The 15,237-nt window shown below is 41.7% G+C and overlaps 1 long non-coding RNA gene across 1 annotated transcript; it reads right to left on the bottom strand.

Annotated features, from left to right (window-relative positions):
* Positions 1 to 543: 543 nt before the first annotated feature.
* On the bottom strand, positions 544 to 3,084 carry LOC143282332 (uncharacterized). Its single transcript, XR_013055237.1, has 3 exons — positions 2,503 to 3,084; positions 1,741 to 1,897; positions 544 to 1,124 (listed from the first exon to the last, which is right to left on the bottom strand). It is a non-coding gene; the product is annotated as an uncharacterized LOC143282332 (long non-coding RNA).
* Between the last annotated feature and the right edge of the window lie 12,153 nt (positions 3,085 to 15,237).

Below are 15,237 nucleotides of genomic sequence, written 5' to 3'. Positions count from 1 at the left end.
TCTTTATTCTTTCGTTCGGAAGTGTCTCCTGCCTCTCGATGAGGTAGCTGCTGTGCTGTCATCACTTGTGTTTGTGTTTTGTTGAGGCCAGGAACGTCACCTATTTGTGACCCTCCACCACGAAATGAGTCGCTTTGCACCAGAGGTCGATTTTTAGTTATTGGTATAGCATAAATCTGCAATAAATGACCTTTACAGCGAAAAAAAAAGTTTGTAAATCGGATGATTCTGTGAAAAGTTATTGTGATTTGAAGTTCTAAAGTCGCGAAAGTAACGAACTGAGAAATCAAGGCCGAAAAGTTTTGGAACATGTTCATAGCAACCACATACTTCTAAGCAAGATATGTTCATGAAATTTGGCACACACATACTTAGTGGCAATATCCACAATTGCACAAAGTTTGAAAGAAAAATATTGAGTTTATTTGATTTATTCAAATAAGAATTTTCTAATTTTTTTGGAAAGAATTGCAACTGAAGTATTAGTATACTTACTTTTTAATCAGCTAAACATGACTAAAAACCTTCCAGTTTTAAGATCAGTTTTGTTGTGGTGTTGTTTGTGGTCCAATTACTATGAAACTTTTGCTCTGTATAGTATGTGTACTAAAATTTATGCCAGATTAGAGGTAAAAAATGCTAAATCATGATGCCGAATCATGTAATTGTAATTCAATGTGCTCACTGGCTTAGTGTGCTTGTGATATTACCATAATCCATACAACAAGCACAACAAAATAACAAAAAAGATCCACACAACAAAACTGCTCATACAAAAGGTACAAGTTCATGTGTGTTTTATCCCAGCATAGCATCAAATGAAATACATTTCATAATCCAAATGAACACTTCAAACACTTCATCTGCAAAGAAAACCTACTTGTCAAACCCATACTTCACACAATAAAGACACACAACCTCATCAAACAAACACTCAATCTGCTAAAAAAAAAAAAATAATAATAAAAATAAATAAATAAAAATGTGCAGATATGTGGCACAGGTAATCAATTCTTGTGGTACAAAGTGTCATCAGGGTGGATGGTGTTGATATTGAACCTTCTTCCTCCACTCTTTTTTCTCCACCGGTGGTGTCAGTATGTTCCAAAAATGCATGGTTTATCCTGAAACAGTTTGTTATGTAATACTTCTTTATCTCTTTTCATTTCCTTTGTTTTGAATTATTTTCTATATGTTCTAAAGTTTATTCATCAATGCTAATAATATTAGATTAAATATCAACAGTAATTTCAGTTTTGTACATTTACATCACAGCTTTCATTCTTTACACAGGACTTTACAAAATGCTTTACTTTTAGTTCTATGTATTTTATCAGAAAATAAAAAAAGAATACACTTATGATATATATATATATATATATATATATATATATATATATATATATATATATATATATATATATATCATAATATAATCAGACAAAGCAGTTTACTGATAATAAAAGTATGAAATAGTGATTATTAATGCTGTATCACTATGAGTATCAGTGTGCATATCAGTGTGCATGTGCATGACATGCTGCAATCCATTAAGTTACTTTATGCATAGTGGCATGTCAAGCACATGCACACTTATATCATTTATGTAAATGTCTGTGCAAAAGTTTACAATTCCATACATGTACATCCAGACAAAGTTTGTAAAAAGAAACTAAGTTTGCACACTTCATGGTAAATTTATACTATAAATCATAGTACATTAACAGTTGACTCACTCACTCATAGATTGTTCACCAGCAGACAGTTCTTTAGTTGACAGTGTAGTTAGTTTGGTGGTGTTGCCTCTCCTTCTGATGACATGACTTGCCAGCAGTGATATCAGAATTATTCATTGGTGTACAGGCAGGCATATAAAGTACCATCATATCTTTCAGGGCTGAAAAAGAAATTGAACTATTAGTAATACTCTTAGTATTTACTGTTGACACAAGTCTATATCTATTTAAAACAACACACACACACACACACACACACACACACACACACACACACACACACACACACCAACCTGACACACATTCACATAAAATATCCATTGAAGCAAATTCTGTGAAACTGAAAACTGTTCATAATGTCATGCCCCTGAACCTCCCCTTGCTCAGTTAAATGGTTAAACTGTGAAGGGAGAGTGTGTGAGTGAGTGTGTGTGTGTGTGTGTGTGTGTGTGTGTGTGTGTGTGTGTGAGTATGTGACTCACTGTGTGACACACATTGTGTATGTGTGTGTGTGTGTGTGTGTGTGTGTGTGTGTGTGTGTGTGTGTGTGTGTGTGAGATCTTTTAATTTACATTCTGTTAATTTCCTCAGATTCACTTTATTCTTTTAATCATTTTTATTCCACATGTCAAACAGTGAATTCCTGTTCCAATGTAAGACAATAAATCAGTCTTGAGTCAATCATTGTTAAATAAATTATTATCAAATGATTATACCATCATTACATTTCAGTATTTGTCAATGTGGGTAAAATACGAAAGCTTACCTTCAGACACTTCAGCTATATCCAGTCCCCCAGTCACTTTGCTTGCATATTCCTTGTGTGAGCTGTGAGAAACCCAGTTCTATCACTTCAGTGCAGCAAGTCAGTTTCACTTGTTTCCATGTCAGTCGCAACACTGATGGCACCTGGTGCATGTGATTTCGGCAATTACAGGCGAAGCTTTCCAATCTTTCTGTATATAGTGCAAATGTTGATTCGTCATCTACATCAAAATTAATATTATTGTTGATGAAAACTGAACGACAATCCTGCGTCGTCTGCTTTCGAAATCAGCGTTGCCTTCGTGTTCACTGAGATCGATTTCATGAACGGTCAGTTCCATCAATGAAGTACTGGGTTAGAAACTCACAAATGTCGTCTTCTTCACTGAATGGCAAAATGTGTGCAACGCAAGTGTATCTTGTCAGGAAATCGCCAAGTCACTCTTGAAAACGTGCTTCCGAACCCTGCGACCATGTTTATTTGAGCTAGCGTGCTGAATGGCTGGTTTCGTCACGTGGCCTCTCTCGGCCAATGACAGAGGGGATTTTCCTTCATAGTGACGCATTGTTTACGTAGTGTATCCTTATTTTGAAAGCGACGATTCGCTCGTAGTTAAGAGACGGACTTGACCTTTAAAACAATGTATGATTCGACCGGTCGATTCCAAGAGATGACGGAGGGCAAGCTTGTCAAAGTTGATCGATTTCGCGAAGTGATAGGCGATCAGAATGACGGGTTAGGCATTTTAAGCACACTTTTAAGGCAAAAGAAGACACAGTTATGCCTAGATACTTCAATATGAGATAAAAGAAAGCCTAAAGTTTACTATGAAGTCAAAATCTGAAAATCGACAACCTGACCCCCACCCGCCTAAAATCGCCGCTAGCGGGAAAGTTGGTCAGGGACAAAGCGACTCATTCCGTGATGGAGGGTCACATTTGTGCACCCTCCTTGTCAACACAGAGCGTGTGTAGTGTGTTGTGTGCACGTTGTCTGGGGCGTGTTTTGCAGGCGTGTTTCATCATCTGTTGCTGCTGTCATCCTAGCCTGCGGCCCTGCTGCCGTCGTCGTCGTCGTCGTCGTTGTCTTCACTTCGTCGTCGCTGTCGTCGTTGTCTATGGTTGTTGTCGTCGTTGCTTTCTCTTCATCATCATCGGCGTCTTCGCTGCATCTTCGTCCTTGTTGTCTTCACTTCAGTCTTCATTGACGTCGTCAGCTATTCTACCATCGTTGATGTCAACACCATGGCTGACTTTATTTCGTGATTTGTGTGTGTGTGTGCAAGGGCGTGCGTGTGTGTATCAATAGTTTATATATATATATATGTAAGTGTATTTTCTTTGCTTTCATTACAATTGGCTGTTTGAGTATAAAAACATTTGTTTCTTTTATCTGTGGCTTCATATTATCTTGTTTTTTGTTAGTGTCATTGTGTGGGAGTGTCATCAGTTAGGAGGGGTTGGGAAAGGGAAATAAGTTTCGGCTTAGCGACCGTGACAATTGTATTGTATTGTATTGTATTGTATTGTATCACTCTTTTTTGTCACAACAGATTTCTCTGTGTGAAATTCTGGCTGCTTTCCCCAAGAAGAGTGCGTCGCTACACTGGGAGCACCACCCGTTGTTTTGTTTGTTTTTTGTTGTTGTTGTTTTTTTGTTTGTTTGTTGTTGTTGTTTTTTTGGGGGGGTGATTTTTCTTGTCTGCAATTTTGTTTGTTTTTTTCCTTTGAAAGTGGATTTTCTGTGGGTTCTTTTACGTGCGCTAAGTGCATGTCGCACACGGAACCTCGGTTTATCGTCTCATCCGAATGACTGTAGGTGGCTGGGGGGGTGGGGGGGGGGGGGGGGGTTGTGGGTTTTCTGTACCGCTTATGTGACTGTGAATTCCTTTGCTACACGCATTCCACAGTGCCTTCACGTTGCTGGGGAGGATCAGGGACCACATAGCTCAGACGGTCACTACATGTAGCATACACAAGGCGCAAGCAAAAGAATCCACCACAGCAAAATGTTTGCCCCTGTCAAAATTGTGTTGAAAAATCCACTTTTACTGTTAGCAAGATAAATGCGCGCGCACACACACTCACACACACACACACACACACACACACACACACACACACACACACACATGTGTATATTATATAACACACCCACTGGCTAGGTTCTTCAATTCGTCCACTTCAAAACAGATTTGAAGTCAACCAGGATCAGATAGTTTCTTCCTGCAAATTCAAACACGTCCGCTGACACTTCAGCAAATGGGTAGTCCGGTGTTATTGTTGGCAATAAAGATTCTGCTGTGTTTTGCTTCTTTAATAAACAAAAAAAAAATCGTTGCAGTAATCGTAAACTGCAGATCGAATTAGGAAGGAGAGAAGGCGAAAAGAGAGAAAACAGAAATTGCAAGGAGTGTTGAATGGAAAGTGTTTGGGATGTATTTCATTTTGTTTTAGAATGTCCTAAAATATTGCAATTCGAAACAAATTGATACCACGCAAATATCAGTCGCATATGTTAATGTTCGGTTTATGCAATATATTTCGCTCTGGGAAGAAAACACAACTGAATTTCAGCAAATTCATAAAACTTGGAAAGGGTGTGTAGCTTTAAGTTACATCCAAAACGTACTTGCCAATATGTTGAAGTACGCACGCACGGTGTGTGTGTGTGTGTGTGTGTGTGTGTGTGTGTGTGTGTGTGTTGCTTGTTTTAGTAACATTGTTGGACTGAAGTTGTAAATCACTATGTATAGTAATTGTATCCTCCACATCTTTTGGGTTGTTTTATCCTTCAGGGGTTGTGCTCTGAGTGGGAGATTTTTTTTTCTCTCCTTTTTCCTTTCCATCACTTGCAAGTAGATAATTTATGGCAGGATAATCGGAAACTAACACCTTCTACAATCCCACATATCTTTGTAATGCAACTGCTTGCAAGTGTTTTCTTCTGTTACGTACACCCTAGGTCACTTCAAGTGAGTTGAAAATATTGACTGTTAATAAATGATGATGCATAATGGTAAATGATATATACATAATTCGATAGATAAGCAAGTACATTAATGAATGAATGAATAAACAGGGGGGGCGGGGGGTGAAGAGATGGAAAGAGATACACCGGTATAGATAGACAGAGAGATATTTAGATGGACAGATACGTAGATATAATAATAATAATAATAATAATAATAATAATAATGGATACTTATATAGCACACTATCCAGAAATCTGCTCTAGGTGCTTTACAAAAACGCTTCTGTTAACATAAAACATTACATCAATGTAACACACACACACACACACACACACACACACCAAAATGTGACCACACACACACACACACACACACACACTGCACACATACATTTTAACATACAAGTGTATCTAAGAGTTACCCTAACACATACGCACACATAGGCAGGCACAAACTTATATAAACACACACACATTCACACACACTTCACACACACACACACACAGAGTATCATTATATAGCTAGATATATATAGACAGAGAGATAGATTAACTGACAAAAATTAATAGATAGATAGACAGATAGATGGATGAATGGATGGGTGGATAGTTAAGCAAAAACAAACAAAAGGATTTCATTCTCCGTCATCGCAGGGCCGGTCGCAGTCCTGTAATACCCAGGGGGCGTCGCTAGCAGTCGGTGACGTCATATCAAGGCCTGCCACGCTCCTCACTGACGTCATGACCCAGTTCTCCGCGTGGTGGTGGTCGCTGCTAAGAACCTCGTCGCCATGGAAACCGTTCCTGGCCTTGCTTCTTGTGGTCCTGTGTGTGAACGCGGCCGTGTGGTGGTCTCTGCTGCGGACCAGGGACGGCTGGACACTGGCCACCGTGAAGCCTCTGTCAGGTATAGGCTACCCACTCAAGTTTAGTTCTTTCTGTTTGTTGGGTTGTGTTTGTGTATGTGTGTGTGTTCCGACATTTTTTTTTTTTTTTTTTTTTTTTTTTTTTTTTGCAAGCCTGCATGCACAAAAAACACGCACGTACACACATACACACAGACATAAGTACACACACACACACACACACACACACACACACACAAGAGAGAGAGACAGAGAGAGGGCGGGGTGTTACAACCTGGTATGGAAGTTATTTTTGGACCTTAACAGCATGCATCTGATGTGGAGGAGCGGGGTGAGGGTTAGGAGGGAACATCTTCCCAGTGTTACCCCCCAAGGAAACACTGAAAGAGATGAGAACGCTATATTTGGACTTAAAACAATGTGTATGGGACTGCAAAAACCTGCGCTGTTTTACCAAACTGCCAAAATGACACCTCTTCTTAGTGAGATCTTTGCGCACGTGTTGGGACATTTACTGGCACATAACACCAAGAAACAAAAGACAAAGCCTTTATGGCTCACTTGTGATTCCTGCTGAAAAATAAAAAAACCGAGAGAGCCGTTGGGGTAGGAAGGGAGGGGAGGTGGGGTTCAGCTTACCAACCGGTACTTTTTCATATTGGTCCAAATCACATTTTTTGATCACCACCAAACATAAGTTGTGGTTCCTGGCCTTTGTTCTGGTGGACCTGTGTGTGTACATGGCCGTGTGATGGTCTGTCAACTGACCCAGTCATGGCCAGATACTGGCCACCATGAAGCTTCTGTCTGGTATAGACTGTTAGTCAAGATTGGTTGTTTTTGTTTGTTTGTTTGTTTTATTGGTTTGTTTTCAGATCATTTTTTTAGCAAGCCTGCACATACACATAATAACACATTATGACAGTTATTGTCTCAACAGGAACAGGAGCGGAAAAGGAACAACAGTTATACTAGTAATGATAGTTTAATGATATCATTGTGTTCATGTCAGACGTGGTAATAACAGAGTAAAAAGTATCATGTGCTCATGTCAGAAACACTTTCATAATGTCACAATACTGTGCTCTTGTGTGCCAGATAACCCTGCATACTATGGTGGGCATGATAAATGGATCGTCGCTGATGTTCGGTCCGGACATTGTGAACAAGACCTTCAAGCGCCGCCTGGCTGGGGCATCCTGCACGTGGGAGCGGCAGCAGAACCGAGAGAGACGGAACAGTGGTTCACCAAGCCAACTTTTGTCAAGGACGCAAAGGGAGAAACTCTTCACGCATGGAAGAAGAACGTGGCCTGTCTGAAAGCCATCGCTGAAGGGGCTGTGCAGATCCTGGAGACAGACTGCTCTGTGCCTTTGACTGAGGCAGTTCACATGATGCAGGCCCAGAACACAAACCACGGCCTCATGTACAACGACACCCCCCTCTTCAACCCCTACGCTCACTTCGGGGCCTGGGCCCTGGCCCCTAGGGCTGCCCTCCAGACCGGGCTGTGGAACAACTCCAGACTGTACTACGTGAGAGACTTCAGCAAAGTCCTCATCCAGCATGCTGTCTCCGATCAGTCCACAGATGTTGTGGTCGTGCTTCAAACCAGAGATGGTCATGGAAATGGTGTAGGGGTGAGGTTCGATCCCTCGTCTCCTCCCGTGTATGTGGGCCAGAGAAGCCTTTCCCCTGTGGTGCCTGGCTGCAGTGTATACCGCCGTGAAGCCTTCTGGGCCCTGGTGGACCCTTGCCTGTCCTCCAGTCCGCACTGCCCAGTCCTCCGGGTGTTGCTTCAGCAAAGACTGCTCTGGGAGCTGGACGCCTTCTCCAGCTACTACCAGATCAGCAGTGCTCTGAATGTACACCGGTCTCGTTCAAAGGTGACAACGAATTCGTCAGGAAGTGCTAATCTAACAGAACTGGTTATGTTTCTAAACAGTTGGAAGTGTCCATCAAACCTTTCATTTTACACATGTTTCAGACACCTAGCTGAGAACCTTGGCAGCAAGGGGTTTATAAAGCAGACTGAGGAGAGGATGATGACCACATGGATAACATTACTTGAGGTACTGGGTGTTGAAGAGGCGGTCAGAGTGAAGTCTATCTGGCGAGGGGTGCGGACAGTCAGCGAAGTCCGGGTGACTTTAGGCTCTGTCCAAACACGACTCGAGCGTGGAGGTTCTGAAGAAAAAAGAATCATGTCGCAAATATTCCTTGCCCCTGTTCTGCATTGCTGTAAACGTCACCCTAGCACTGCACACACAGTTCCTGACATCAGTCAGTGGGAGACACCTTTGATTGATGACTTGGTTCTCATCGTCGTCTTCAACGATAATAAGTTCTTCTGGAACGCCCTTCCTATCCTGGAGGCCGAGCATCGCCCATACTTCAAGCACATCGTTTACTGTGTGTCCAGCATAGACGAGCTTCTGCGTGAGGATAATCATGGAGCCTTAAAGCATGTGGTTTTGCTTGAGGGCTTAAGTGACGGCTGGTTTCTGTTTTATGGCTGTGTGACTCAGGTGATGCTCCTGAAAATCAGAGGTGTACGGGGCTATGTTCAGATCGGGGACGACGTTCTGCTCAACAGCTGGAAGCTCATCAACAGCTCACGGGATGTCTTTCTGTCACATGAGCTCGGAGTTGTGAGACCGATCTACAAGCACTACCAGCCTTGGTTCCACTGGGCCAAGCCCCGTGGGCGATGCAATGTGCTGAGAACGTTGGCAGCCCTGGAGGCGATCAGTGGGCTGCACAAATACCAGCTGCTTCAGCAAGATGTCATTTCCAATGGAACCTTCCTGATGACCTTCACTGACGTTCTCCAGGCTGAGCAGCGTATGAAAAGTTATCAGCCGTGTACCATGTTGCCACATTCTCAGGTAATAGCTCCCACACTGTCAATAAAAAAGATAGCGGTAATGATAAAATAACAAGAATGATTATACTACAACTACTATTACTCCTCCTCCTCCTCCTCCTCCTCCTACTACTACTACTACTACTACTACTATTGCACATTTATATAGCGCTTACCATGCAGTTATAAAAGCATTAAACAGTACATGTGATATGAAAACGCGCGCGCACACACACACACACACACACACACACATTCACACACACTTCGACATGCACACTCTGACAAAGACGGTTGGGGAAAAAATCAAAAGTTAAAAATATTAATTGAACAACAACAAACAACAACAACACACCCTCCCCCGCCCCCACGCCCCCCTCTCTCCCCCCCTCCCCCCCTGAAACAAAGCAACAAAAACAACAACAAACAAACACGAAAAACAACAGATTTGAGTTGAAACAGTGTACGGTGTCTGATATTTTGTGGAAGAAATTTCAAGAAACAAGGACTGCAACTGCAAATGTTTGGAAAGAATGAATTACGTCAGTATCTCGGGACTTGAAGCATGTTTGTCAAATGAAGAACACAAACCGGGGTCGGGATGGACTGTAAATCTTTTCAGAATCGGAAAGGTTACAAGGGGCAGGTCCAGTCAATAAATTGAAAAAAATATAGAAACTATTTTGAAGATTATTCTCTACAATATTGGAAGCCAGTTTACTTCAGTAGAAGCGGAGTACACAGTTATTTACTAGAGGCTTTCAGTTTCACGGTTGGTTTTAACTTTCCTTAACCCTTTCACCGCCAGTCAATCCACAGTGCAAAATTCCCTTGTGCTATAAACACAGCAAATATGTGGATTCCCTCTGTGATGGGTAGAAAATATTGACTTATCCTACCATCGAACATTAAGAGCAATAGGTTCATGGATAATAGGCCCATGATCTGGTCACCCTTCAGTGACATGGGTCCTCTACCTAGCTTGTGCATAAATGCGAGTTTGGCGGTGAAAGGGTTAAAGGATCTGTGATAGAAGAAGACAAACCTATTCATGGAGAATGTTAATAGTAACGTGTAATGTTGTTGGCGACTGTGTCATCGTCAGAATCGGTTACTCTGTTTTCATGGTATATTTCCCCCACGCCAGCTTGTCTTTTTCCTTCAAAAAAAAAAAAAAAAAGTAGTGTTCCTCATCTTTGGACTTACTCTACTTCTAGTTCTCTCGTTTCTTCGTTTATTTTCTTTGTCCTTACGCTACCCGTACGCTTACAAAACAGAAAAAAAGGACATATGTTTTTTGGGGATGTTTTCCCCCCTGAACATGACTTTCTGCAGTTGTGGTGTTTGGTTTGCATGTTTTGCAATAGGATGTTTCATCTGTTTTCATTACTGACTTTTATACATGATAGTCGTGTAAGAGTTACAATACCTTTGACTATTATGTACTGGATTCGATAAAGGGACACAACTCCAGGGGCACGCCGTCGGGCGCTTAATTTGTTTCTCCCCCTTGAGGCAAGGCAAACTGCCTGAGGGGAAGTAGTGTCTGGTGTTCAGGAACACTTGAGTTTATCCGCTGGTCTTCAAACTCATAGTACCTTGTGAATGGAGAGAGTTACCACTCTTTACTATTTGTTAATCATTTCATCTCCTGGCCTCATTGTTTGTTAATTTCCAGTTGAAAAACCACCAAGGCAACCATGTGTTTGTTCTGTATTGTCCATGTGTTCTGTGTTCAGGATTAAAGAGGCTATGCCAGTCTTGAATGAAAGCTAATTTGTGTTTGCACATTTCTTCTGTCTTTGCTGCTGTGTGCACATGTCAAATGATGGGTATAAGGACAGGCCCGGCGCTTCCCCCCCCCCCCCCCATCCCCCCCCCCCCCCCCTTTTTTTTTTAATCTTTATTTTGGAAGTATCTGGGTTTGTTACAATGTACCTTTTTATTTCCCTGCGTGCTAGCTGAATGGGTAGCGTAAGCAGCACTGACTTGAAGATGTGTACCTTGTGAATGTAGAGAGTTACCACTCTTTACTATTTGTTAATCATAGGCCAATAGATTTGCCCTGGCTACCTGCCAAGGGTGACTGCCCAAGTAGCAGAGGTAAACATGGTGGATTATTTTGTGGCATGGTATGGTAGTTGTTGGGGGAAAAGAGGCGTGTTTTGCGGACAGCCCGTGTTTTGCTAACACTCTCGACAATGCTCTGAACTGTGCTGCAGCGAGAAGTGAAAGAGCATGTGCAGAGGGGAATCACCGGAATTTTTAATTATAAACGATGGGTTAACTCACTCAGTACGGCCAGTCCTCTCTTCTCCTGTACACAGACCCTTCGGATGTCCAGTGGGTGTCTGAATGACCCAACCTTTAGCTTCCGTCGTCAGAATTGTGGTATTCTTTGTCAACATTCACCTCTTCAGTATAAGAGCCTTCCGCTTGCAATATTTTGATGATGGTAACTGGGGTGAAACGCTGTTAACGTCGTCTCTTTCGCCGTTCGTATGGAGAGAGTTAAATGACTGAGTGCACCGCTCTTGTCGTGAATACGATGATAACTTCACCTACAAAGTAAACCCGGGGGTCCCCTACCATGATTCAGGTAACTTGCCTTGAGGGAAAATGTCTTGAAAGGGGCCCGTGGAGTGATCATCACCACCTTGAGAATCACACTTTGTCGAGGCACGAAACAGTAGTTTCGACCTTTTTTTTCAGTTTGATGGACACAGCTATAGGTCGGAGCAAGCCTGCTCTGAAACTTAATACTTCTCTTCACACTTCAGCACTATTTGGAGCCTTCGGACTCCCGGTTGGGACATATTCGACGACTGCATAGATCACGGTATCATTTCAAAACTGTATCCACATTCCGTCCAAACACCATTATTGACTTTTGCCAACCACTGAGTTCCCACCAGTCAGAGGAGTGCACACAACGATCTGCATAGACTATTGATCACCAGCACGCTGCAACAGTCCTTTTCTTCTTCTGGTTTCATTAAGTCCTTAACCTGCCAGACTCTAAGAGGGTGGGGGTTAGGGGGGCGGCGGGTGAGTGGAATGATGGCCTGGAGGTAACGCGTCCGCCTTGGAAGCGAGAGAATCTGAGCGCACTGGTTCGAATCACGGCTCAGCCGCCAGTATTTTCTCCCCCTCCACTAGACCTTGAGTGGTGGTCTGGACGCTAGTCATTCTGATGAGACGATAAACCGAGGTGCCGTGTACAGCATGCACTTAGCGCACGTAAAAGAACCCACGGCATCAAAAGGGTTGTTCCTTGCAAAAATCTGTAGAAAAGTCCACTTTGATAGGAAAAACAAATAAAACTGCACGTAGAAACAAATACAAAAAAATGGGTGGCGCTGTAGTGTTGCGACGCGCTCTCACTGGGGAGAGCAGCAGAGAAATTTGTTGTGATAAAAAGAAATACAAATGCAAATACGGAGAGGGAGACTGAGCGTCCTATCCTGAGCTTATCTATTATTTATTCACCTTTTTTTTTTTTCTTTCTTTTTTTCTCAAGGCCTGACTAAGCGCGTTGGGTTACGCTGCTGGTCAGGCATCTGCTTGGCAGATGTCGTGTAGCGTATATGGAATTGGCCGAACGCAGTGACGCCTCCTTGAGCTACTGAAACTGAAACTGTGTGTGTGTGTGCCGTGGAAGCTGAGATATGTAGCCTAGAAATGAGTGTGTGGAGGAGGGGATAGAGGAGGTGCAGGGTAATGTGTGTGTGTGTGTGTGTGTGTGTGTGTGTGTGTGTGTGTTGGGACTCATGTACGTTTATGTGTATTTGACTGTGCTTTCATATCTGTGAAACTGCATGTTTGGTGCATATCTGTTATGCCTATGTGGGTGTATATGTGAATGTGTCTCCATGTTTTACATGTATTTGCTTATTTATTATCATTGTGGTCTTTTTATTTATTTAATTTTTTTTTTATTATTATTATTATTACTTTTTTTGGTTTATATTATAATCATTATTTATTTATTTATTTATTTATGTACGCTAATAGTTGACTTCATCACGTTTTTGCGCATTATACCTATTATTAGTAGTGGTAGTAGTTTGTTTTTTTTAATGTATTTATCTATTATTTATTCACCCCCTTTTTTTTCTCAAGGCCTGACTAAGCGCGTTGGGTTACGCTGCTGGTCAGGTATCTGCTTGGCAGACGTGGTGTAGCGTATATGGATTTATCTGAACGCAGTGACGCCTCCTTGAGCTACTGAAACTGAACTGAACCCTCTCTGAAGCGATGATTGTCGCTGTCTACATCCGATAACGACCAGTATAAATCTGCCAACATTAAAACACCGACATGAACTTGTCAAAAATGTGCGGAAATGGAATCGATGCGGAGTTAATGTTATGGGGAAATTCATGAAGGACAACCACCTATTTCATTCACAATCTGTACATTGATCAGCTTCGATAATACAATGGAAATCCATTTTGGCTTGAGACTTAGCGACAGAGCCATGTGTTATGCTTTCTTTCATAATGTAACAAGGCCCTTGAGAGACATTCACTTGCAGTGTTGGTAGGTCGGGAAACTTGAGCAGTGCCATCTAAGATGCAGTCGTGATGTGGATGCCTCTCAAATGTGTTCCCAGTTTCCCATCTGAGCCCATATAGTACTATACATAGGAGTGAGGAATGACTGTCAGAGTTAGCACTGACACCTTGTTGCAGGCTTATTTTACACTTCATATAAGATACAATTTCAGTTTTAACTAAGGCCAGACACTACAGTCAAATAACAACTGTTTTTTTCTCTGCGACTCTCTCTCTCTCTCTCTCTCTCTCTCTCTCTCTCTCTCGTCTACTATGTGTATCATCACTTGTGGATCACAAAAAAGTGTTCTTAGATTTCTGTGAATACCCGTTGCTATGGAAACAAATCAAAATGGCCGCCAAACAATGTATCAAAGAAATCGGGTTTGTGGTCCATGTGGTGCATGAAGATATTTTTGTTACGTGGAATTGATACACAATGACATTATCTTCATTTTCACGTGAGATTGTGTTGATTCTTTAATTATTGTACTTTATGAATTTTTGAAATTTTGGGTATTGCGAAATCCTGAAAATTTACAATGGGTAAAAAGATTGGAACTGCTATGAATTAAAACCCAGAGAATATTTTCGTACATACTCGTTACAAAACTTCAAGAACATGTCATAAAACAATCATGCAAAGTCTCATGGTTGTAAGTTTACTCATCATTGAGCAAGTCCAAGGTATGTTGTCAAGGCCAGAAACTTGACAACTTGCGTCGAAACTGAACAAAATAAACACTTTCGTGATTCAGCAAGCAATCTTTATTATCAATTTTTTTCATTGTTAAAGACACTTTTACAGTGGAAAAACTTATGCATATGATAGAAGAGATATTCAAGATTCAAAATCCATCAAAACCCCAAATCATGAAAAGTCATCATTTTGGTCTGTGTATGGGCTCATCCATATACGCTACACCATCGGCTTTAGAGGGGGAAAGGAACAGACGCCTGACCTTCACATAAACCCAACTGCTACAAAAAAGACAGTGCTGGAGTGGTTGTCTGGTTCCTATTATTCTTTAACCTTCAACATGAGGTTTTGACAAACAGATTCTATCAACACCACTGAAAATGCCGAACAAAAACTGCTGAAAACATTTGAGCATCTTGCGTTAGAACAAATTCTCTCGTTGTTATTGGTGTCGCCGTTGTTGATATTATAATTGGTCTTATTGCTCTGTGTGTGTGTGTGTGTGTGTGTGTGTGTGTGTGTGTGTGTGTGTGTGTGCGTACGTGCGTGCGTGCGTGTGTGTGTAAGAATGTAGGTAGCTAGATGCGAGAGTGTTTGTACATAGATATTTGTGGTTCTTACGTTTCATTTTTTATATAGTATATCTTAACCTGTATTACTGAAAGGCAGACTGAATGTACAGTATGATATGCTTATCAATTCGTTTTGATTTTACAGGCAAGATGAAGTCTATGCAACGTGTGGAATGATTCTGTTAAACGATGCATGCAGTCC

This window comes from Babylonia areolata, chromosome 5 (assembly GCF_041734735.1).
Source record: "Babylonia areolata isolate BAREFJ2019XMU chromosome 5, ASM4173473v1, whole genome shotgun sequence".
NCBI classification, from domain to species: Eukaryota; Metazoa; Mollusca; class Gastropoda; order Neogastropoda; family Buccinidae; genus Babylonia; species Babylonia areolata.
This window is presented reverse-complemented; position numbering and strand designations above follow the sequence as displayed.